Source organism: Maniola hyperantus, chromosome 18 (assembly GCF_902806685.2).
Source record: "Maniola hyperantus chromosome 18, iAphHyp1.2, whole genome shotgun sequence".
NCBI lineage: Eukaryota > Metazoa > Arthropoda > Insecta > Lepidoptera > Nymphalidae > Maniola > Maniola hyperantus.
Genome location: NC_048553.1, coordinates 9,558,786 through 9,582,282, shown reverse-complemented (window position 1 = coordinate 9,582,282; position 23,497 = coordinate 9,558,786). Strand labels below are relative to the sequence as shown.

At 35.5% G+C, this 23,497-nt stretch overlaps 1 protein-coding gene across 3 annotated transcripts in view; it reads right to left on the bottom strand.

Annotated features, from left to right (window-relative positions):
• Positions 1-23,497, bottom strand: part of LOC117990892 (nephrin-like) — a 132,776-nt gene that overhangs the window by 39,163 nt on the left and 70,116 nt on the right. For 2 of the 3 annotated variants that reach the window (XM_034978388.2, XM_069504524.1), the window contains exon 1: positions 5,925-6,151. The exons of the other annotated variant lie outside the window; for it this stretch is intronic. The gene's annotated coding sequence lies outside the window, so the exon portion shown is untranslated. Of the gene's footprint in view, positions 1-5,924; positions 6,152-23,497 lie in introns of those variants that run through there. 3 annotated transcript variants of the gene reach the window in all.

Below are 23,497 nucleotides of genomic sequence, written 5' to 3'. Positions count from 1 at the left end.
GTTGCTAAAATGTAGAAAAACATAAACGGAAATGATTGTGTTCTTGTCGAGATTATTACTAAGTATAATTGTATAGTGGGATAGTGTAGTCAGTCAGTCAGCTTTTCCTTTTTTTGAAAATTGATCTTCTTACTTTGATATGTGGCTTTGTAAGGCAATCCGAGTCTTAGGTACTTAATCAAAGTAGTCTAATTAGTAGAATTTCTACAATAAGTTTGTAAAGAAATAAATAGTACGGTATGCAACGTCTACTTTAATAAATAATTAGGTAGTACAAGATATTACAATACAAAATGTGGGAACTGTGTCGCAATACAATAAAACTATAAGTAGGTATATTTTAAAATACAAACGGGTGTTGTTTATCATGTAGTTACACCTGTTGTTAGTAGATATTATTAGTGGGTACTTGGACACTAGTGATTACAATAATAAGCAGCTGATCGTAAAACTGTGGTAATATGCAGTATTAGGTACCTACCTTCCAGCGTTGCCATTGGCAGGACGTCCTGATTTTTAAATGTGAGTGGCGCAGACAAGCCCGACAAGAAAAATCTGTAAGATGTCTTATTGTCTTTAAGGTATCTTTAGGAGTACTATTTTCTGTTGGGAAGTGCCACCCGTCCGGATCGTAATGAAGATGAGCGCGCGATTTTTGCTATCTTTTGAATTCAAATAAAAAGTAAGTATTTAAAAACTGATTATATGCGTTTTTTACCCGCTTTCGACGAAAGAATCCCGCTTTTTTCACTCAAAAAGTTTCAAAATCCCGACTTGGCAAAAAAAAAAAACAAACAACGCTGCTACCTACCTACTGTTTATTTCTATTATCCTTGCGTTCTACTTATGTAGGTTATTTTATTTTAAAAAGGCACATTAATAGAGTGTAATGAGTGTAAAGGTAAATGTTAATGTTTTCCTATGTATATATAGTTGCACTGCGACTCCCCGTCTTATAATTATTTAAGTTCTTAAGTATGAGTTGCCTGGAAGAGATCACTGTAGTGATAAGGTCGCCCTTTGTTTTTAAGTATATCCTGTATTTTTTATTCTTTGTGGTAGTATTAAGTAATAAAGATATTTAAATTACATTAAATTAAAAATTAATAAATAATGAAAGAGGCCATTTTATAAAACACAAAAGCTTAGAGCAAATCAATGTGTGTGGAAACTATTTCAATATTCGCGTTTGTTCGAAATTATCCCGTCCGTTTATCGGATGCAAACGGATTGGTAGGTAGGTACTGATTCTGAGCACAACCTAATTTTAGAGGATTCGCAATTCGCATCCTCTTCTTACTGATGTAATATGAAAAGGACAGACGACAGTTGTAAATTTTTTTTTTAGATGGTAAAACCCGTGATTTTAGCGCACAGTCGCGAGCCTACTGTTTAAATTTGTAGCGTGCACTAAAATTTAGAGTCTTTAAATGTAAAGTTCATGTTCTGTCCCTTTTTAGCATTGTTAAAAAGACACAATTATTGCACCACAATGATTTATCAAAATCGGTTAACTTAAGCGGAAAAGGTAACAGACCAACAGATATACACATAAACAGTCAGATAGATGCACTTTTGCATTTATAATATTACCTATTATGGATTAGGATTACGATAAATGTTCATTCATATATTATCCTTTAATGTTTTATCGTTTTGTATTTTGTCTCTTTTGTACCTTTATTTGTATCTAAAATCATAGTGTAAGTGGCAATTCCGTTCTAATTAGATATAAAATAAATAATAATAATATCTAATAAGAATTGGACCCCGATAGAGAGCTTGCGTTCTGTAGCCAAGGGCAATTTTTTACGTTCGTCGGGAAAATTACTTCGTCCCATCCCATGGGATAAAAGAAATTGACACGGACGATGTCGCGAATTACTTCTTAGTACCTAAATAAATAGAATTCTTCGTTGATCGTCAATTCTACGCGACATTGGATAAGTAAATGGTGCCCAAATAGGCGAAGTGAGTAATTTTAATCAATTTCCAAATCGAATTGTTTCGAGATCAAGTACACACTTCGTTCGTTTGTTCGCCTCGTACTTACTTACCTGTGTGTACTATAATATCACTCGAAAATTACTTCAAATAAGAATAATATTATTTTGTTCAATTTACATCCCGTTACAGGAATTTATATAGAATGACTAATTCATAAAATATCCCGGTTTTTTTAAAAGAAAGAAAGAAAAACCTTTAGTTCAAAAATTGTAACATAACCCTCCGCCTCAGACTAAAAATCAAGGACACTAATTGTCAGACGCGTATACCTATACCCGAAAGGGACAACAACAAAATAAATCATACCTACCTACTTACGTATCCATATAAAAGGTTTCCATAATTTGCGTTCCCTACAACTTTTACAGCCGATCACAGAGCAATGCACCATAAATGAGTTCTACACACCTTCAATACTAAATTTAAAACAGAAAACTACATAAAAATTCGTAATCATCATGTGACAGACCACGCTGGCCATGTGCGGATTGGTTGATTTCACACACCTTTGTGAACATTATGGAGAACTCTCAGGCATGCAGGTTTCCTCACGATGTTTTCCTTCACCGTTAAAGCAAGTGATATTTAATTAATTAAAACGCACATAACTCCGAAAAGTTAGAGGTGCGTGCCCGGGATCGAAGCCCCGACCTCCGATTAGAAGGCGGACGTCCTAACCATTAGGCTATCACAGCATTTACACAAGAGCATACAGCGCTGATTTTTAGCTGAGACCCTAAGGTGGCGCCATGGAATTCCAAGGATTCAGTCGGAATAAAGAATGTCAGCTATTTTAAACAAGCTTTGCCATATTTTTTCATAAAAATAGCCAGTGGCTAAATTATTCATTTAAAAATATATAAATACTGCTTAGGATTCTTGTGAGTTTAAGGTAATTGATAAATATAAAAATACTAGCTGATTCTCGCGACTTTGTATGCTTGGATTTAGGTTTTTAAAAATCCTGTGGGAACTCTTAAATTTTTTCGGGATAAAAAGTAGCCTATGTCCTTCCCCGGGTCGCAAGCTATCTCTGTACCAAATTTCATCAGAATCGGTTGAACGGTTGAGCCGTGAAAAGCTAGCAGACAGACAGACAGACACACTTTCGCATTTATAATGTTAGTATGGATTTATATACAAAGTTCAAATATCGAACACAAGTAGGTAAGTAAGACATTTTTTACAAAAATAAATAAGAATAAATGAAGCAATAACATTTAAAATAACACTCGTATACATTTGGTTAAATTGTTATGAAACTCAATACAAAGATAGCTTGCATCCCGGTGAAGGACATAAGCTACTTTCGATCCCGGAAAATCAAATAGTTCCCACGGGAATTTAAAAACCTAAATCCACGCGGACGAAGTAAATTAACAGCTTGGGACTCTTGGAAGTTAAGGTAACCGATAAACATAAAAATATTATCTACAAAGTTCTAACATATCGAGTAGTAAGTAAGACATTTTTAACGAAAATAAATAAGAATAAATGAAGCAATAATATTTAAAGTAACACTCGTATACATTTGGTTGAACTGTTATGTCTGTTATATCACCACAGAGCGCCGCGGCGAGATTAAAGCGCCAAGTTCAATAGAAGCCCTTCAAGAAATAAAACATCTTCTGAATTTCTAATTAATTCATCGTTCGGAATGGCTCGTATTGAATAAACACTATTACCTTGACTGGCGTGATCGTTCTATTGAACGGGATTAGCCTTACTGTTACAGAACAACTAATTCAGCTCGGCAAATTGATCGAGTGATCAAATCGAATAGCTTTTAAAAACTAAAAAAAAACCAAATTTTACTCATCGCACATATTGAATAAACACTATTATTTCTTGCCTACACTGACGCAAAGGTACTATTGAACGGGAGTAGCCTTACGATTCAGCTCAGCAAATGGATCAAGTAATCAAATCTAATATGCGAAAAATACATTATATCTATCGATGTATTGTGTATATATACCTGAATAATATTGATATGTTGCGTCTACCTACTACTTTGTAGGATAACTCCGTTGTTTGTCTATCTATTTGTCAGTCCGCCTGTCTGTCGAGTCTTTCAAGAGACCTAAAGGGTACTTCCCGTTGACCTTTTAGCAGGTAGGAATGTGAATTGGTAGCTGTGAATTTGTGGTAGCAACATTAAAAAAGTTCAAAAGCGTTATTTCTTGTACGATAATACGGAACACTTCATCTGACTCGCACTTAGCTGGTATTTGTAAATTACAAGAGTACGATGACGCATCCAAGCGGGTTGAGTCGCCATATTGGTAATTGAAGATTTCTTGCGTTTTATGTCTTTCGACATATCTCTATTTTGAGAATAGAGATGTGATACAACTTTCGATGTTGTGTACAATTATGGTTACAATAAAGGTTTATAGGGCAACTTTCTTTTTTATTTTTATTAATTAAATTACAAGTAAATTAACATAAAAACCTTAATAAACCTATATAAACCGTTTCAAAGAAACCTATATAAGGTAGGTAACTTTCTTTTTTTTTCCAATAAAAAATCAAGTTACTTAATTAACATACATTTAAAAAGTTTGAAGTTAAACATAATAAATACTTACTTAAACTAGTATTTTAGAAATTGTTAGATATAGGGCGACTTTTTTAATTAAGAATGAATAAGAAAATACATTGGACAGAAAAAGGAAATGCAGGCTGAAATTAGTACATAGGTAGTACCTATAGCCGAGCTGAAAACAAAATACATTATATCGCATTATTGTATTTGTAAATTGTAAGTCAAAACAACGCACGTCGCAAATCGCAATCCGCTTCTGTCGCTTTACACGTCTATGTACGAGACACGAGTATAAGTCTGCGACAAGTTGAGATGCCAATCGGGGTATGAGGCGGGGAACGCCACGCACTTCCGCACATCACCCGCGCTCGCCCGCACCGAGTTTGCGCGGGGGCTATGCGGGGCATTACCTCCCCGATTGCCATTTCGACCTGTGGCGTACTATAGATTTCAACGCGTTTTTCAGCATTTTCACCATAGGTGAGTAGGTACCTACCTACTCGAAACATTTAAGGGGTAAATAAAATAAAAAACTTACATAGAATTATAGTACACTTACGAACAATTTAAAATCAGTATGTAAAGCTGCTGGACTGTAAAAAAGTATTTTTTTTAAATTTATAGACTAGCGCTTGGTTGCAATCAGACCTAAGTGATGATGCAGCCTAAGATGGAGCGCGCTTGCCTAGAAGATGCCTATTCACTCTTGACTTGAAGGTACCCATATTATAACTGGAGAGGAAAACTGATGCTGGAAGGGTGTTCCAAATCTTAGCGGTTCGAATCAGAAATGTGGAGGCAAATCGCTTCGTACATACGTGGTACATACGCATCCGTGGAATTTCGACTACGAGAGAGTTACAGAAAGACAGACACAGTTTCGTATTTATAATAGGCAATTTTAATTTGTATGTGTAGTAAAGAGTCTTACTAACTAACCCGAACCCTTTAAGCTAAAAGATTAAAAAACAAGACTGCCCTACCATTTTAAATTTAAAAAAAAAAGTTCCTATAGCCAGTGTCACGCGGGACGATAAAAGGATTCTAATAATTATACCCCATACATCCAAATCTGTTCAGGTATTTGGAAGTTATGATGGAATAAATAAACTCACATACATGAACCCTGAAAACATTACACTCCTTTTTTGTGGCATTCGTGTAATTAATGGCAAAGGTCACAATCACAATTATCCGAAATGAGAAATGCGATGCAGATGAAGAGACGTCTCTCCTGCCTCACAGGAGATCCTTGTCCTTTAATCATTTCTTAGCTTAAATGTCATATAAATAGTAATAATAATAATTATTATTTATTTACAAAAAGTGTCTAATTTAAATCCTATGATAAAAAAATTAAGCCACTTACAATAATTTTTCTCAAGTCAAGAAAATCTCCAAGTTCAATTCTCCACAAAAAAAACACTTAGCTCTCTAAAAGAAGTCAACAATCAAAACACCTACTATCACCACAAAAAGTCAACAATCGAAACGCTATAACTCAAAATTACACTGAAACAAAACTACGAACACGAGTAGGTAACGAGTTCATAAATTGAAGTAACCTATGTGTACGCGTGCGATTCAAAGCCGAGCTGTTTTTGAACTGTGCCTTATTCGCCCGACTGTGGCGGACATTCGAATTTCGAACCTGCGAACTATGTCCGGTTTTTGAGATGAATATTGAATATTTCAATGAAGAACTCATAAAAGTTGAGGCAATCCTATAAGCTTTGTGAGCTTTGTGGTTTAGCGAAATCAAATTAAATTACGCAATTCACTTGTAAAATTAAAATTAAATCTGTTTTGTTCGCCAAAATATTATTATGGCTCTAATCTAAGTACCTATTATGTGTTTTTCATGGGTTTCCTTCACTGAAAAGTGCGTGATGGAATTTCTATTCAAATAATATAAAATAAGCTGGAATATAAATTAAAAGAAATTTATAAAAGCAAAATCTTAATAATAATTTATGCTGGCTGAGAGAACTGCCAGCCCTCCGTGGATTCCGAGGATTAATTGAAAATGTCCAATAATGTTACTAAAAATTCAGAGACAATTTTTTGTCAAATAATATACATTATTATTCAGAGGTTAAAAATTCCGAAAATTCAGAACTTTCATTAAAAAATCAGAGTTTAATAATTATTCAGAAATTACTTATGTTAGAAATTTCGCAGGAATTTGTTGGAACGAGGTAGGTAAGTATTTCGATTATACCTACAGCTATAGCAATGAAATCTCTAAATGACAAAGATTCATGGAATCATTCAGATTTCAGCTGTCCATGAGAATAGAATATCGATATCATTACAATATTATAGTTCCTTATTTTATCATTATTGTAAACGCCCTCTTGGCGCGGTGGTCAGCGCTGTGATTTTATAAGTGAGAGGGCCAAGGTTCAATTTCCGGTGGGGCTAATTTATTCATTTATAATTTCTAAATTGTCTCTGGCAAAGCCGTGCGAATTAGCGTTCCGGTACGATACCATATAGAAACCGGAGGTATGGTTTTAGTAAAAACTTCCATACCCTCTCTTCCAAGTTAGCCCGCGTCTATCTTAGGCTGCACCCTCACTTAACACCAAGTGGAGATCGCAGTCAAGGGCTAACTTATGATAGAAGTAGAGATGTAGGTACTAGGTATGTAGTAGAGATGATGCCCGCGACTTCATCCGCTTGGATTTAGGTTTTAAGAGATCCCATGGGAATTCTTTGGATATCCGGTATTAAAAAAAAATACACTGTGTGAAAATTTTAACTCTGCAGCTATTACTGTTCATGAGATACAACCCGCTGACAAACAGACTGATGGACGGACAGACAGAAGGATAGCGGAGGCTTAGTCTAATACTAATAAAATTAAGAATTCAGGTTGTAAAAAACCCTGTGGGAACTTTTTGATATTCCGGTATAAAAATAGCCTATGTCACTCTCCAGGTCTTTAACTGTACCCATGCAAGAAATCACGTAAAACCGTTGCTCCGTTGCGACGTGGTTGAAGGACAAACCAACCTTCTGCTCCGTCTGCTTGAGGTCTTTTGACTTTACTGCTCAAGTATTAGAGGCGACGGGATAACCTAACCCTTAGGTTTAGCTGGTAATATGTGACACAGCTTTAAAAAATAAACATTTTTTTCTTTCTTTCTTTCTTTCTAAACTAACAGACAAACACACTTTCGCATTTTATAATATGGGTAAGTGATAGTGATAAAACAACGTTGCTTTTGGAAAGAGCAACTGTTGATTTCTGGCCTCTTACTTTTGTGGTAGAGAGATAAAAAGCTCCTGCAAATAACACCTACCTACATGAAACAAATAAAAATATCATTATAATGGCTTAATATTACGTCACCGGCCGCTTTTAAAAGCGGATAGGCGTAATCTTTTCGATGTTTTATATTTATTTTAAATTGAGTTTTTCGAGTATAATTTATTGAGAAGTAGATACAATATTTTTGTGGTTTTATGAACCATAAAATAATCCATAGTACTTAAGTATTAAATTATAAATGCGAAAGTGTGTCTGTCTGTCTGCTAGAATTTCACAGCCCTTCTGCTCAACCGTTTTTAACGAATTATGCTAATTTATCTCGGAAAATCAAAGAGTTGCCGCGAAATTCTTAAAAACCCTAAATCCACGTGGACAAAGTCATGGGTCATCCTGCGGAGAGGGATAATTTTTTATCACGGAAAATCAAAGAAGTCCCATGGGATTACGAAAAACCGAAACTTACGCGGCCGAAGTCGCGGGTTTTCTACGAGTATAATTTATACCTAAATATTATAAAAAAAATATTTTCTCATCATTTAGCGAACAGGATATTGAATAAAGGTGTGTCATCAAATCATATCGTGAATCAAAATAATATATGGTGTGGTTACGTACAAAAAACTTCTTTTAGTTATTCATGGGGGGATTAAAGTTCCTTAGTTTAAAAAACCAGTCAAGTGCGAGTTGGAATCGCACAGGAAGGGTTCCGTACCATCGTACAAAAAATAACACTATAATTTATTTTAATTTACATGGCGACTATTTTGATTTTTTTTGTTATAACGGTAATAAAAATACACTGTGTGAAAATTTTAACTCTGAAGGTATTAGGTACGGTTCATGAGATACAGACCGCTGACAAACAAACTGGTGGACGGACAGACAGAAGGACAGCGGAGGCTTAGTCTAATACTATAATTAAGCATTCAGGTTTTCCAAAATCCCGTGGGAACTTTTTGATATTCCGGTATAAAAATAGCCTGTCACTCTCTAGGTCTTTAACTAGGTAGGTTAATCCATGCGAAAAATCACTTCTGTTGTCCCGTTGCGGCGTGATTGACGAACAAACAAACACACTTTCGCATTTATAATAATGGCGGTATAGTGACGGATAAGGGATACTAAAAAAATGTAGACTTGTAGGCAAGAATTCCGTTGTATAATAAAATGTATTAATAAAAATTCCAGCGTGTCATAGAATGAGGCTTCGCCAACAATAGTTGGGCCCGCAGCGAGCCGAGTTTCCTTTATGCAGATTTTTATTAAATATATTACATACACGATAGAATTTCATGTATGTATTTATAAGCGGTAACGCAGACAACCGATTTTTGTTATGGGTGACAGATTTTTTTTCTTTATACAGGTACTTATTGGTAGGTACTTAAATAAAATTAATTTTCATGACAACTATTATTTTTTGATCCTACGCTACTATAGTATACTATACAGAGTTACTTTATTTCTTGTATATGTATTGTATTTTTATCATACCAACCTGACTTTAATTAGCGCTTTAACAATAAAGCCTAAATAAATGAATAAATATAAAACATACAAATCATTAAAAATCAAAACTATGTTATGTTGCATTAACGGTAAAGGAAAACATTGTGACGAAACATGCTGAGAGTCTCTATAATGTATTCAAAGTAGTATGAAGCCTGCCATACTTGGCTAGTGTGGTGAACTGTGGTCGAAACCCTTTCAGAGAAAACCCATGCTCCGCGCTCATAGCGGGCCAGCAATAATTGACATGATAATGATGTTTTTAACACACGCATCCTGGTACTGTATATTATGTTGCGATGATTTGCACCAAGGGTGTTTTACTCACATAAGGATTCTTTTTTAAATTTGTTTTAAAATACACACACACACGCACGTTGTGAATCATCCACTAGGTTTTTTAAATATTTTATAGTATTGTAATCAAAGTATTAGGCAAAATTGTAAAATTGCAATCATATTTGGCCTTATTTTAGTATCAAGTCTTAAATGTAAAAATAATATCTGCATCGCTGTTGATTACTAATAAATTAATAATAAAAAAAAAAATCGCAGACTTTTATATTATGACTGACTGAAATCGGTCATTTGCGGTAGCTCGTAAGATAAATGGTTAGTGAGCTTTGAAGTAGCGTTGATTAATTTGTGGTTTTATTTATTTTATGGCGTAGTTTTTGTTGGAAACCTTCACAACTTAATGCGAAATATAGGTAATCATTCATCCGAGGGAAATATACAAATTGGGGTTTTCTGTATAGTAACAAAAATATGAGTGAATTTTTTTCGATGACAGCTCTAGACTCGGTTTCACAAGATGGCTAAGTAAACTGTTAATACAAGTAGGTACAAATAAGCTCTTTTTAGAACGAGTTACACTAGTAAGTAGATAAAGGATTTAATCATGTTTAAACTGTTTAACATGCCTAACATCTAAGTAAGTACGAGTATATTTACAGAAAGATAAACGAACTGACATGCACATCAAAACTTGAGGTTTTGCATCAAACATCTTAAGATTTTACGTAAAAAGCTTTCAAGAAATTTCAACGACATCTTCGAAAACTTATATTCACGCTAACAAAGTCGCGGGATAAATTTAATTCTACCAAAAAAAGAATTGAGCACAAAAACCTGGAATAGCACAATGGCAGATATATTGAACATCCTAGATCATTTAAACATCTTCACTACGAAGACTTTTGAGACCTCTTTGGCGCAAACTTAGGTATGTTCTGACCTTGTAAGCAAAACTTGCGTTTTTAATAATAAACTAGCTTATGCACGCGACTTCATCCGCGTGGACTACATCAATTTTAAACCCCTATTTCACCCTCTTAGGGGTTGAATTTTCAAAAATCCTTTCTTAGCGGATGTCTACGTCATAATAGCTATCTGCAAGCCAAATTTCAGCCCAATCCATCCAGTAGTTTCAGCTGTGCGTTGATAGATCAGTCAGTCAGTCCGTCAGTCAATTAGTCAGTCATCTTTTCCTTTTATATAATAATTTAGATTTAGATTATATTTGAATAATTCTAAAATAGACCTACGGTAGAATGTTAAATGGGCAGGTTAAATGGAGATGGGCCGGGTATGTTTGCAAGACCACAGATGACCCATGGACCTTTTTGCTCCTAGAATGGAGACCACGTACCAGAAGGAGAAACGTTGGAAGAGAAGAGAACCATCGCGTTGGTCCGACTACATCACCAAGCTTGCGAGAAAACTTGGGGAAGGCTCGCCCAACACCGGGAAGAAAAGCGTGTACGTGAAAAGGCCTATGTCTATAAATAAGGGCTGACAAATAAGAAGAAGACGAATATGCGAAAGTGTGTTATTTGTTGGTTTGTCCTTCAATGACATGAGATTTTGCATGGGTATAGTCAAAGACCTGGAGAGTGACATAAGCTACTTTTTATCCCGGAAAATTAATGAGTTCCCACGGAATTTTCAAAAACCTTAATACACGCGGATGAAGTCGCGGGCATCAGCTAGTGTAGGTATATTTTGCTCCTTCGAGGTTGGTGACAACTTTACGTGTGAATTCCGATGGGTGGTTTAATAAACTCATTTTTATATCACTTTCAAACAAAGCGAGGTCGACTCGTCAGAACGATTGGGGAAAACTTGGGAAAACATAAGGGGTGAAATTTCGAAAGTGCCTATTCGTGCATAAGTTTTGCGTGCGTGATAGACACGCGTTAACCTTGCCACTTCTACAGATACTTAAGTGTCAACATTGTTTGGTAACAAGTTGGTAACTAGTGCCTACCAGTTGATTGTTCATCCGAGATTCATCAGTATTTTTGAAGTGAAACTTCTTCACCGGCTGAAATGCTTACTAACGACTTGACTTGACTGCGACGGTGCAGGTGGTCGGTGGTGCAGATTGCGGTATTATGACATGCACGTTGAATTCCTTGAGTTTTACGTCAACAGTCACCATCTCGCAACCCGCGCTCTGCGTCCCTATACCCTATCCGCCGCAAGAAATTAGTAGGTTTAGCGCTCTCTCTGTTACGTAATCCCATACAGATGATAGAGGCAAAAATCCTAGTTGACGTTAACTATTTTGAGTCACCAACCAATCACAAACAACACTCAAAATTCAATTCGAATAATAAAAAACATTCGAAATTCAATTAGAAAACAGTTTTGTTTGTGATTGATTGGTGAAAATGGTTAGCGCCCACTGAGATTTTTGGATCTACATCATTTGTATGGGATTAAGTAACAGAGAGAGAGCTATACTAATTTATTTCCGCAGATAGAGTATAGATACTCACAAGATATTTCAATGAAACGGCATAAAAACACATTTAGTAAGTGTAGACGTTATTATACGTTATAGCTGAAACTCATCTGAAACTGAAGTAATTGAAACGGAAGGGACGTCATAAAACTTTTCTTCCTTGTGAAGGAATTGTTGGAAATAACTCTCAGACTAATTTTATCGATTTAATATCCTTTTTTACTACACCATCTTGTCTGGTGTAGCGAAAAAAAATTGTCAACGCTATTATTATTTTGGTATCATGTTTGGAATATTACTGAACTTTTTCGCTGTTTCCCATTTTATTTTTGTAACAGCCCGTTCCCACTTGTTGGGTGTCGGCCCGGATTTTAATCGGATGTTCCAGTGGCAGAACATTTTGACACAAAATCGGTTTCAGACAAGTGTGAAAAGCTTCATAAAAAATGTTCTGCCACTGGAACATCCGATTAAAATCCTGGCTCGACGAACGACAAGAGGGAACAGGGTGTTACACCCCGAATTACTTTTTCAGCAGACAACAGTGTCAGTTGTGGTTTAAGTAATAACGGTTTTTAATTCAAGTGGTATTTGACCCAATTAATCAATTTATTTTTTCTAATTGTTGTTGTTCTTTAATTCGGAGAATTGCATTTTATGGTTCACCTGATTAGCTTTTTAACGAAGCATAAAATTAAGAAGTGTAACTTTTATAACGCGCTTGAATTTCTCAACGATTTCTGCCTACAAATATCGAATAAGCTAGAAAAAATTACACAGAAAGTCATGGATAATACCTACATAATATGTTATCTATGCCTTGCTCTGTATTCTTATCTAGCTCATACAATTATATTTTTAGAAAGTGAAGACAAATTCGTACGCTTGCGTGTGTGACACATACGCGTCACAACACAGATTACATAGATATTAGCTCGGTCTTACGAACCTTCTCACACCTACGAGCGTGCTTCAAAAAATAGCCACCCGTTACTAGGGTTGTTTTTAGTATGCTTAGACTTTTTCTGTAAGGTGAATAAACCTTTTAGACAATTATCTAAATGAATGGGTAGGCCGTTATTAAATTAAAATACAGAGCAAGCATTAATTATTATGGTTAAGCAGTCCCTGTCTTCGAATAAACAGAACATAATTATATTACGTATTGAAACGGTTGGTTTAATTGTATTATGTTAGCACAGTTCCCTACATCATTAACGAGTGAGAATTCTTTAGCAATTAAATCCATATTCTCCGTCGATATTGATTGAACGGTATTGACTGCTTTCTTTTGTCCGCATTATTACATAATGATACATAAAATGTACCTTCGCTTGACCTATTATAGCGTCGAAAGAATAAAGAAAGTTTTAAGTCGTACTTTTATCTACACAATATACCTACCTAATATTATAACATACAAAGGTAGTAGGTATCTACTTTTTGTTTGTTCTTTTAAAATCAATAAATCTTTCTCTACTATAATATAAATCAAAATTAAACAAAGCAGCCGACATAGAGATTTTTACTCAAACAGATAGAGCTGGAAATGTAATTATAGAGAAGCTCATGGCTTTTTAATCATTACGTTTCCAAATCGGATCTGTGGGAACTCCATGACTTTGTGGAATCGATTTTTTAGGTTTGCTATTTGTAGGTAATAGGAACATCCCATTTATATTATTACTAGCTTATGCTCGCGACTTCGTCCGCGTGGACTACAAAATTTCAAACCCCTATTTAACCCCCTTTCTTAGCGGATGCCTACGTCATAATAACTATCTGCATGCCAAATTTCAGCCCGATCCGTCCAGTAGTTGGAGCTGTGCGTTGATAGATCAGTCAGTCAGTCAGTCAGTCAGTCAGTCAGTCAGTCAGTCAGTCAGTCAGTCAGTCAGTCAGTCAGTCAGTCAGTCAGTCAGTCAGTCAGTCAGTCAGTCAGTCAGTCAGTCAGTCAGTCAGTCAGTCAGTCAGTCAGTCAGTCAGTCAGTCAGTCAGTCAGTCAGTCAGTCAGTCACCTTCTCCTTTTATATATATAGATTAAAAACAAACCCTTTTCTTAAGTTAAATACCTAAGCTCGATTCAAATAGATTAGTTTATTTTATTTGATGTTTAAGTAATTTGTTTGATCCGGTAATGATTATCATATAGTTTCGCTAGTTTAAACAAAATTTTACTATAGTAAATGAATTAAAGTTTCAGCAACGCGATATAATTTTTTTTAACAATAAAGTCTGATAAAATTTAATATACGGACATCACTAGAAATTTTGTTATTGTGTTTTTTGATTTTTGTTGTTGCTTGTTTGAAAAGTTTATTTTATTTTTTATTTTTGATTTTAACCAAGTACCTTGTTGTAGGTGCTTAATTAAAACTTCCTAAGCTAAAAATTCTTTCGAGATGTTACACCGTAGTTAATTGCCTCATCTGATGGCAGAAGAGCTAGCTTATATTGTTGCGCCCAAAGAGTCAGCCAGTAGATATTCTTGACACAATTCCACGTAGACTTATTTATGTATAATTAGATAAGACTAGTTCTAGTGTTATATTTTCATTTTAAAAGGGATATAATTTTAATGAAAATACTTTCATCGTTGATCGTTATACCTACTTGCGTCATATTTGCTTGTGTGCGAATAAATATTCCGAAGGCCAAACATAAATAACGAATATCTTGATATTCCCCGATATTCCTCTCCCGTCAGGTAAAGTTTACGTAAAGTAATTTATTTAAATCATTGCCCTCTCAAGTTTTGACCCAGGTGGGTCGTTCCTCGCCCGAAGATTAACGACAGTTGTTTAATGGCACTTATCTACGAAGTTACGAACGTCTCGAGACACTTGACCTGAGGGTCCTCATTGACAAGAGGTGTGAACTGCATAAGTCACCTATTGTAAATTGTTTTAAAGACGTGACTTTGGACCATGGAACTAGGAATCAGCTTATTATTCTGTGCTTTGACTACCTCCTGGAACTGTGGTGAGAACTGTTTTCTTATAAGCGGAAAATTTGGATACCTAATCTTGCTCTATACCTATAAAAAGATTTATTTTGATTTATCAACGCACAGTCTAAACAACCGGGCTAGAAACTCGAAATTTTTACTGCAAAATTCTTTTATGACGTAGATATTCGCTAAAAACGATTTTTGGAAATTTTACCATTAAAAGAGTAAACAGAATAATGTAATATTGTTCGTATGAAAATCCGTCATGATGTGAAAATTTGTATTTTGACTCTCAGTTAAATATTAAGAAATCCGTGTTCTCTCATCAACATTTAGAAATTCCACTGAAGTAAATGAAGCCGCGGCGGGTCCGCTAGTTTAATCTAAATAAGCACTGGAACGTACCAGGTAGGGTACTAACTACTAACCCTACCGGAAAACGTGTCGCCAAGTGATTTAAGGTTCCGGTACGATGGCGCGTAGAAACCGATTAAGGGGTTTGGTGTTGTGAACTTCCTAGCTACGGGTTGCCACTGAGAATTTCTTCAGAAAAACTTTTGGCTGAAAAGCTCGATCACTTTCTGCTCCATCCAGTCTGAGACTCGAACCCGCGAACACGTAATGATTCGCAGATAAATAAGCTACTAGGACCAACGTGACAGTCAATTTTATCAATTATTAATCTAAATATAATCGTACAAGGCTAGCTTTAAGTTTTATTAAGTAGCTATAACATTTTCAATATGCCTACTTAAACTTAATTTTAAAAAATCTGAATATTTTAAGTCTACGGTCGTCAATGAAGAAGAATCTAATTTATGGTCCCTAGAAATTTTGAAATGCTTACTAAGTCATCATCTTCGTAATCTCATCCTCATCGCCAGCCCACTACTTAGTAGGTACTTACTCAGAATCAGGTACCTCTCAGAATAAGAATTTTTAAAGTCCCTAGAAATAGTGAAATGCATTTATTAAGTCAATCACCTCATCGCTAGCCCACTGCTTACTGATCTCTTCTCAGAATGAGAAGTTTTAAGGTATAACTCGTGCACCGATACTAAAGCCTTTTTGTGAAAAAGACAAAAACCGCGTTTGACCTTAATCAAGTTAACGTTTTTATTCAACTCAACAGTTTCTTTTTCAGTTTCCAATAAAAAGTCTTGAGCAAAAACCTAGTCCGAAGAGAATCGATAACCCAAAAGTTTATGTAAGGCTGTTATTCTGTCGCGGTGATTTACGATGGTTGAGAACGAATGGATTGCCCCCGGAGACACGCCCACTGTTGCAAGTCACGACTGCTCTAGTGAAAATTGATTGACTTACTCGTTCGCACCTGATGGAATTTGATTGGTATACCTGCAATTAGAGGAAGTTATTAGAATAAATATAAGAAAAAACACAATAATATAAAATAGGACGCGAATTATGAACCATTATGTAGGTCATATAATAATAGGTACGTATATGCAATTACAGAAAATAATTAGAATTAATAGAATGAGAAGACACTACTGATTCTGATGGCAACTAAATATTAGAGTATTCGCTTACCAATATAATAAGAAAAAGACATAATAAAAACTCATTTTAATATTTTGTAAAAGTTCACGATATATTGCAAATAAAACATCTGACTGACGCAAGAGGTCTACGAACGTTGCGTAAGTAGGCCACTCGGAGTCAATGCCGCATGGAAGACGGGGCATTAACCCGAGTTTTGCGCGCTATACATTGCGGGTTTGAAAGACACTAAATCACTAAAACTACAAAATGAGGCAAATGGTTATTGGTTATTGTGTTTAGGTAGTATAACAATAACGCTAGCTAGTTTTTGCTAGCGTTCTGGTTACAGCCTGTATGTACCAATAGGTATTTATATTAAACCATAATAGGTATAGACAGAAATACATCTCATACAATATCAGGCGTCAAATAGCACCCCCAGGCCCTATGTAATAATTTGTAATTAATTATTATGAGTTGTGGTGCTTTTGGGGGTCATTTCGGGGGTCATCGAGTGTCAAATAAAAATTTTAAACTGTTTAAATTTTTAACTAAACAAATAAAACAGGTGCAAATTGCAATTAGGTGTTAGCGATAGAGTATTTATGGAAACGTTTAAAAAAAATAAGAATTGCATTCAATGTTTAAAAAAATCTGATAGTCAGATCAAGCATTATTGAGAACATGCACCTTTATCTCAGAAAATCGTAAGTAATTTTAGTACTGGTACCTATGTAAAGAATTACATTTATTTCTAGTAAAATTTTCTATTCGTAGTAGCTAAACTTAACAATAAGAACTAGACTAGATCTGACGAGGAAGGCAACAAACAGACAAGCCCATTTTGGCATTTCTTAAGAAAGTGTTGAAACAGTCTTTCCAGAGATAGCAAGTACTTACGTGCTATTTTTAGTGCCGATTTTCTTAAAATAAAAATACTTTCTAGGTTAAAATAATTCTGTTATCGGAGCTCCGAGATAATTCCCACACGCGATCTATATTACGAGATCCCCTTCGGATCAATGCGTCATTGAGGATTGATGTCGGATGCTGGATCTTCCGAATTCGCGCCGGACGCCTTACGCACGACTGGTTCCGCACATGTAGGACGGAAGCCTGATTAGGCCGTATTCTGACCTTTCTAACCTCACATGCTTACTCACGTGATATTTCTAGGAAAATTATGAAGTAGGTAAGTACCTATAATAACCATCGTTATTCCCGTAAGGAGGACTCTTACTAATGGGACGAAAATCCAACACGATCGGAGAGATATCAGGCGCAGGACCGACGCCTTTACGTACCTACCCTCTAAGGCACGGGGGTAAAAACACTCGGGTATAGAAATAGCTTCAATTTTGAAGATGGACAATAATGTGAAGACATCCTCTCCAAATAAATCGTTTTTAGAGTTCCGTACCTCAAAAGGAAAAAGGATCCACTTTGTTGTCTGTCTGTCCGTCTGTCTCTCTGTCTGTCGTGTCTGTCAAGAAAACCCGTGTAGGGTACTTCCCGTTGACCTAGAATCATGAAATTTGGCTGGTAGGTAGGTCTTATAGCACAATAATTAGTAAAGGAAAAAATCCGAAAACCGTGAGTTTGCAGATGGGAAAACTGCGAAAACGTTGTCCGTCCGTTTGTCTGTCTGTCAGGGCTGTATCTCCTGAACTAGGCAGATACGTGAAATTTTCACAGAATGTGTATTTCTATTGCCGCTATAACAACAAATAGTTTTAAAAAATTCATAAAAAACGTCATGAAAAATTAAATAAAAAGTGTTATTTCTTGTACGATGGTACGGAACCCTTCGTGTGCAAATCCGACTCACTCTTGACCGATTTTTTGTTTGATTGATTTCTGATTTTACGCCAACTTTTATCGGAGCAACTAATAGCACCTACGTGTTTATGTTGTCTGCTAAGTATAACTACTTATAGGCACTTGAATCTTACTAAAAACTTCTAGCGAAAGTTTGGATGTTTATTACTGCCACAATGCCTGAACTTTGAAAGTAGACTACTTTTTATCCCGGAAAATCAAAGAATTCCCGAAGGATATTTAAAACCCATACATATATACTATACCCACGCAGTCAAGTAAATCATCTAGTCAGATCAGAAAAGTAGGTAATCCATTCGAAATCAATTTTGCCAAAAATACTACCTACTCAAAACTCTTTATAGGTGAATTATGTTATGTTTTATTCGTTACCGAAAAAAATAACGATCTCTATGTGCATAGTTTTAGTGTTTTGTCAATAAATACAATTTAAAGTGGCTTTATATTTAAATTGACCTTTATTATTTTTAATATTTAATTGCGGGCCAAGGATATCGGAGAGTTGTCTAATCTATCTATATATTATTTAAATAAAAATGAATGGTTTTTTTGTGTTCGTTATTGTCAGGACAAAGTTTGTATAAAAGAACTTTTTGCTAAATCCACGGGAAAAGACAGTTCCTGCAGGACGTGGACGAAGAAGACGAAGACTGATCTTATAAGAACTTATAAGGTTAAGTAAGTAAGGGTGATTATGCTTATAGTCTTAAACATCATCTTTCGAGGCACTTAAAGGAGTATATACGGGTAGTGTAACAATAACGCAAAGTTTTTGCTAATGTTCTGGTTACACTCTGTATAATAATGTGGTTTCAAATTATTTCTCTATTATACTTATGAGTGAGTTGCTAAAAATCGGCGATTGTCCGGGTTTTAAAACAAATACCATTTCTATAACCTTTTTTTAAATTCTGTGGATTTGCTGCAACTTTCAAAGCGATAATTTGCAGATAAAACTTTACGAATACACTTAGAACAGTTTGACGAAATATGTGTAGGTTTTATTTTATGGCAAAACAATGACTTCTTTTATTTGACGCCCACCAAGGAGTTAAGTACTTACAGTTTTGTGGAAAGTAACCATAACTCCGAAAAGTTAGAGGTGCGTGCCCGGAATCAAACCCCCGACCTCCGATTAGAAAGCGGACGTCCTAACCACTAGGCTATCGCATTATGCATTCATCAAAACTATGTGAAGCTTGCTTGCTGCAATAACTTATGACACGACAGCTAGTCGCATTAATATTGCCGCCAATAAATAAAAATCGGCTAAGTGCGAGTCGGACTCGCACACGGAGGGTTCCGTATACTATCGTAATAACAAGTAACACTGTTAATTGTTTTTTACATATTCATGGTGACCATTTTAAAACTTTTATTATTTGTTGTTATAGCGGATCGGCTAAAACTCACGTAACTCCAAAAAGTGAGGTGTGTGCCCGGGATTGAACCCCCGACTTTCCAAATAGAAGGTCTTAACCACTAGGCTATCACCGCTTCCGAATCGAGACATAGATACTAATTGTTCATAATGATTTTAGCATGAATTAGACCAACACCTACGAAAATTAATTCAAAGGTCGGAACTCGTACCTATACCTATATCCAAACTAATATTATAGATAATCAATGTGAAATTGTATCTGTCTGTCTGTATGAAAAAAATAAACAATTGCATATTGTTTATACTAATTAGTACAAACAATAAACAATGTAATGGGTAAATTGACGTATATCATATTATACATATTTTCATCATCGGTCCATCAGTTTGACCAATTATAAAATTGGTACGGAGCTTGCATTCCGAAGACGGACATACTTACCTGGGCTAATTTTTATCCCAGAAAATCAAATACTTTCCACGGGATTCTTAAAAATTTAAATCCACGGGGACGAAGTCTTAAAAATCTAAATGCACGGGGACGAAGTGTTAAAAATCTAAATCCACGGGGACGAAGTCTTCAAAATCTAAATCCACGGGGAAGTCTTAAAATCCAAATCCACGGGGACGAAGTCTTAAAAATCTAAATCCACGGGGACAAAGTCTTAAAAATCGAAGTCCACGGGGACGAAGTCTTAAAAATCTAAATCCTCGGGTACGAAGTCGCGGGCTTCGTCTAGTTGGCTTCACTAGTGGTAGTGGGCTTCACTATATGTGAAGGCATCAGATTGACGTAGTCGAAGCAAGACGTATTTTTTATATTCGTAAATCAAGTTTTTGAGTGAGTAACGACAAAATTATGCGATATCTTTCTTATATTTTTCTTAATTTGCGTCGTTTTAAGTGAAAACATTAAACTTTATGCCGTGCCTAATTGGCCTTTTAACGAAGCATGTAATGATTTAATTAATTTTGTAACACGATAAATTACAAGATAAAGAATTCCAGCTGATTTTCTTTTTAAAAATCTTTCATAACGCCTGTTTTGTATACTGTAATGCTTTTACCTAGGTTATTAGGCTTTATTTATCTTTACTAGACTTTGTCTTAAGGCTGTAGCCACGGGTGGGGTGGTGGGTTTGAGGGTTCAAACATCCACCTCTCCCCCCTCAAACATTTTTAGATGTAGGTATACCTATTCATTCTTGAATTTCCATTCTGAGATAAAAGCGGACTGACTTGGATATGACAGCAGTAACTAGCCACGGCCGAAGCTTTCCACCAGACCAGGGATTATTTCAAAATTATACATTTCCAATCTGCCCTTGCCCGGAATCGAACCCCATATTATAGACCAGACCTCAGCCCACACCACTGCGCAAGTGAGATCGTTATAGATAGGTAACTACTCGTAATAAAAACCGGCCAAAAAACTATTTCGCATAAAAATATATTAAAATCTGTTTTAGAAAGTACCTAAGTTAAAGCCCTTTCATATAATGTCCCACTTGGTACAATACACTTGGTACACTTGGAATTACTTTAAAAGTTGAAAATACTAATTTTATTCGTTCATGAACACATTTTTTTTGTCATGTAACCACGAATTCATGTTTTTTTTGTCAAATTTTATGATCAAGGTCAACGGGAAGTGCCCTATAGTTTCCGTTTGAGGTAAGTACGGAACCCTAAATAGATATGAACATAGAAAAAGATATCAATATCAATTGATAAAAGTTGGGCGCGTGAAAATAAAGCGCTGGGTGGTCGCTAATTGAATTAAAGAGAGATAAATTACTTAGCGTTTATCGTTTTGGTTAAGGAAATGGTCTATCCTCGTGCTTCGTCGACGAGTCACGAGCGTAATATTTAGATTCTTAAGTGATGGATGACCTAACGTGTTATCTTAACAGCGCAAGCGACGAATCATGATAATCAGAATATTTTATTTTGGTCTTTATAACGGTTTCAGACTTGGTCTTTCACGTAACATCAAACTATGTCCGGACTTGACATTTGCCAGCGAGCAATGGAGCATAATATATTTGCTTACAAAAACTGTCCAAGTGCGAGTCAGCCTCGCGCAACGAGGGTTCCGTACTACAGTCGTATTTTTTCGACATTTTACGGTACGATAATTCAAAAACTATGATGCATCAAAATAAACAAAAATCTGTTTTAGAATGCACAGGTGAAGACCTTTCAAATGATACCCCACTCGATATAGTTATCTTATGTACTTTGAAAATTGAAAATCCTAATTATTAGTTCATTAATTTTTTTGTGCGATTTAACCACAAATTCAGATTTTTCCCTGAATGTCTGCTATAAGACCTACCTACATGCCAAATTTCATGATTCTAGGTCAACGGGAAGTACCCTGTAGGTTTCTAAACTAGCCGAATACCCCGGCTTCACTCGGGTGTCTCTTAAAAACTTTGCTAACGCTGCTGCGCTTTCTGCCTCTCGGTTTATGAAAATACTAGAGCTGATGCCCGCGACTTCATCCGCGTGGATTTACATTTTTCAAAATCCCGCGGAAACTCTTTGATTTTCCGGGATAAAAAGTAGCCTATGTGTTAATCCAGGGTATAATCTACCTCCATTCCAAATTTCATCCATTATTAGGATTAGGATTAAGATTAGGATTGTTTAGGTACATAGGTAGGTACATACATGTTTTATTATGTCTTCAAAGATATAAGGCCAAAAAATAATATGATGAAGCTATAAATATTTAATGATGCGGATTGTATTCAGCTCAACATTGTATTGTTGTACCTTTCGACGACATAAGCTTGTAATAATACGATGTTTCAGAGAGGTGCCAGTAACTAGAGGTAGCTACTATTGTCCTACAAAACGTCCTCAAACTGGTGATAAGAGTTCTATTCATGCTTTTTGATATTCAGTAGGTATAATGCGTAAAAAATGACTTAAAACGCGCCATTTTAACTTTATGTCTTAAATATCATGTCAAAAGTATGATTTTAGTCCTTATTTTATAAATGAACCGTACTTTTGACATGACAGTAGACCTATAGAGTTAAAATGGCGCGAGAGAAGTCATTTTGTACGGATTATACCTGATTTTAGTTTATTTGTCAGTAATATCTTTATCATAATATGGCCCAACTTTTATAGTTTTGTCGAGTCTTATTGTGCGATGGGATGGTAATCTGACACGATCGGAGAAAGATCAGACGCAAAACAGGCTTGACGTGCTCTCCGAGTCATGGGACTGATACAACAGCAACTTCCTAGTTTCGGATTTAGGTATACCTACCTACCTTCATTCCTTGACAGCAAAACTATATCAAATAAGCTAGTTGACGATTCAAAGCACTAAAGGTTTATTTGAATAAAAATCTATTATATTCTAGTCAACTAGACCTAAATATAATGAAATGATGCCCGCGATTTTATCCTTCTGGATTTAACCTAGCGGGAAGTCTTTGATTTTCGGGAATAAAAAGTTGCTTATAATATCACTATCTAGGTCTTTAACACTGTATTCATGTAATAAATGGATCCGTAGCTCCACTGCGACGTGATTAAAGGGCAAACAAACACACTTTCGATAATATTGGGAGATTTTTTTGACTCCTGATGAATTTAAGCTGTTTCTCTATTTGTTCTATAACTCAATGCGATATCATATTATTTATTGCGTTACCTATTAATTTACGATGAGCTTTAAAGCTTAAGCGAGCATTAAATTGAAATGTTAC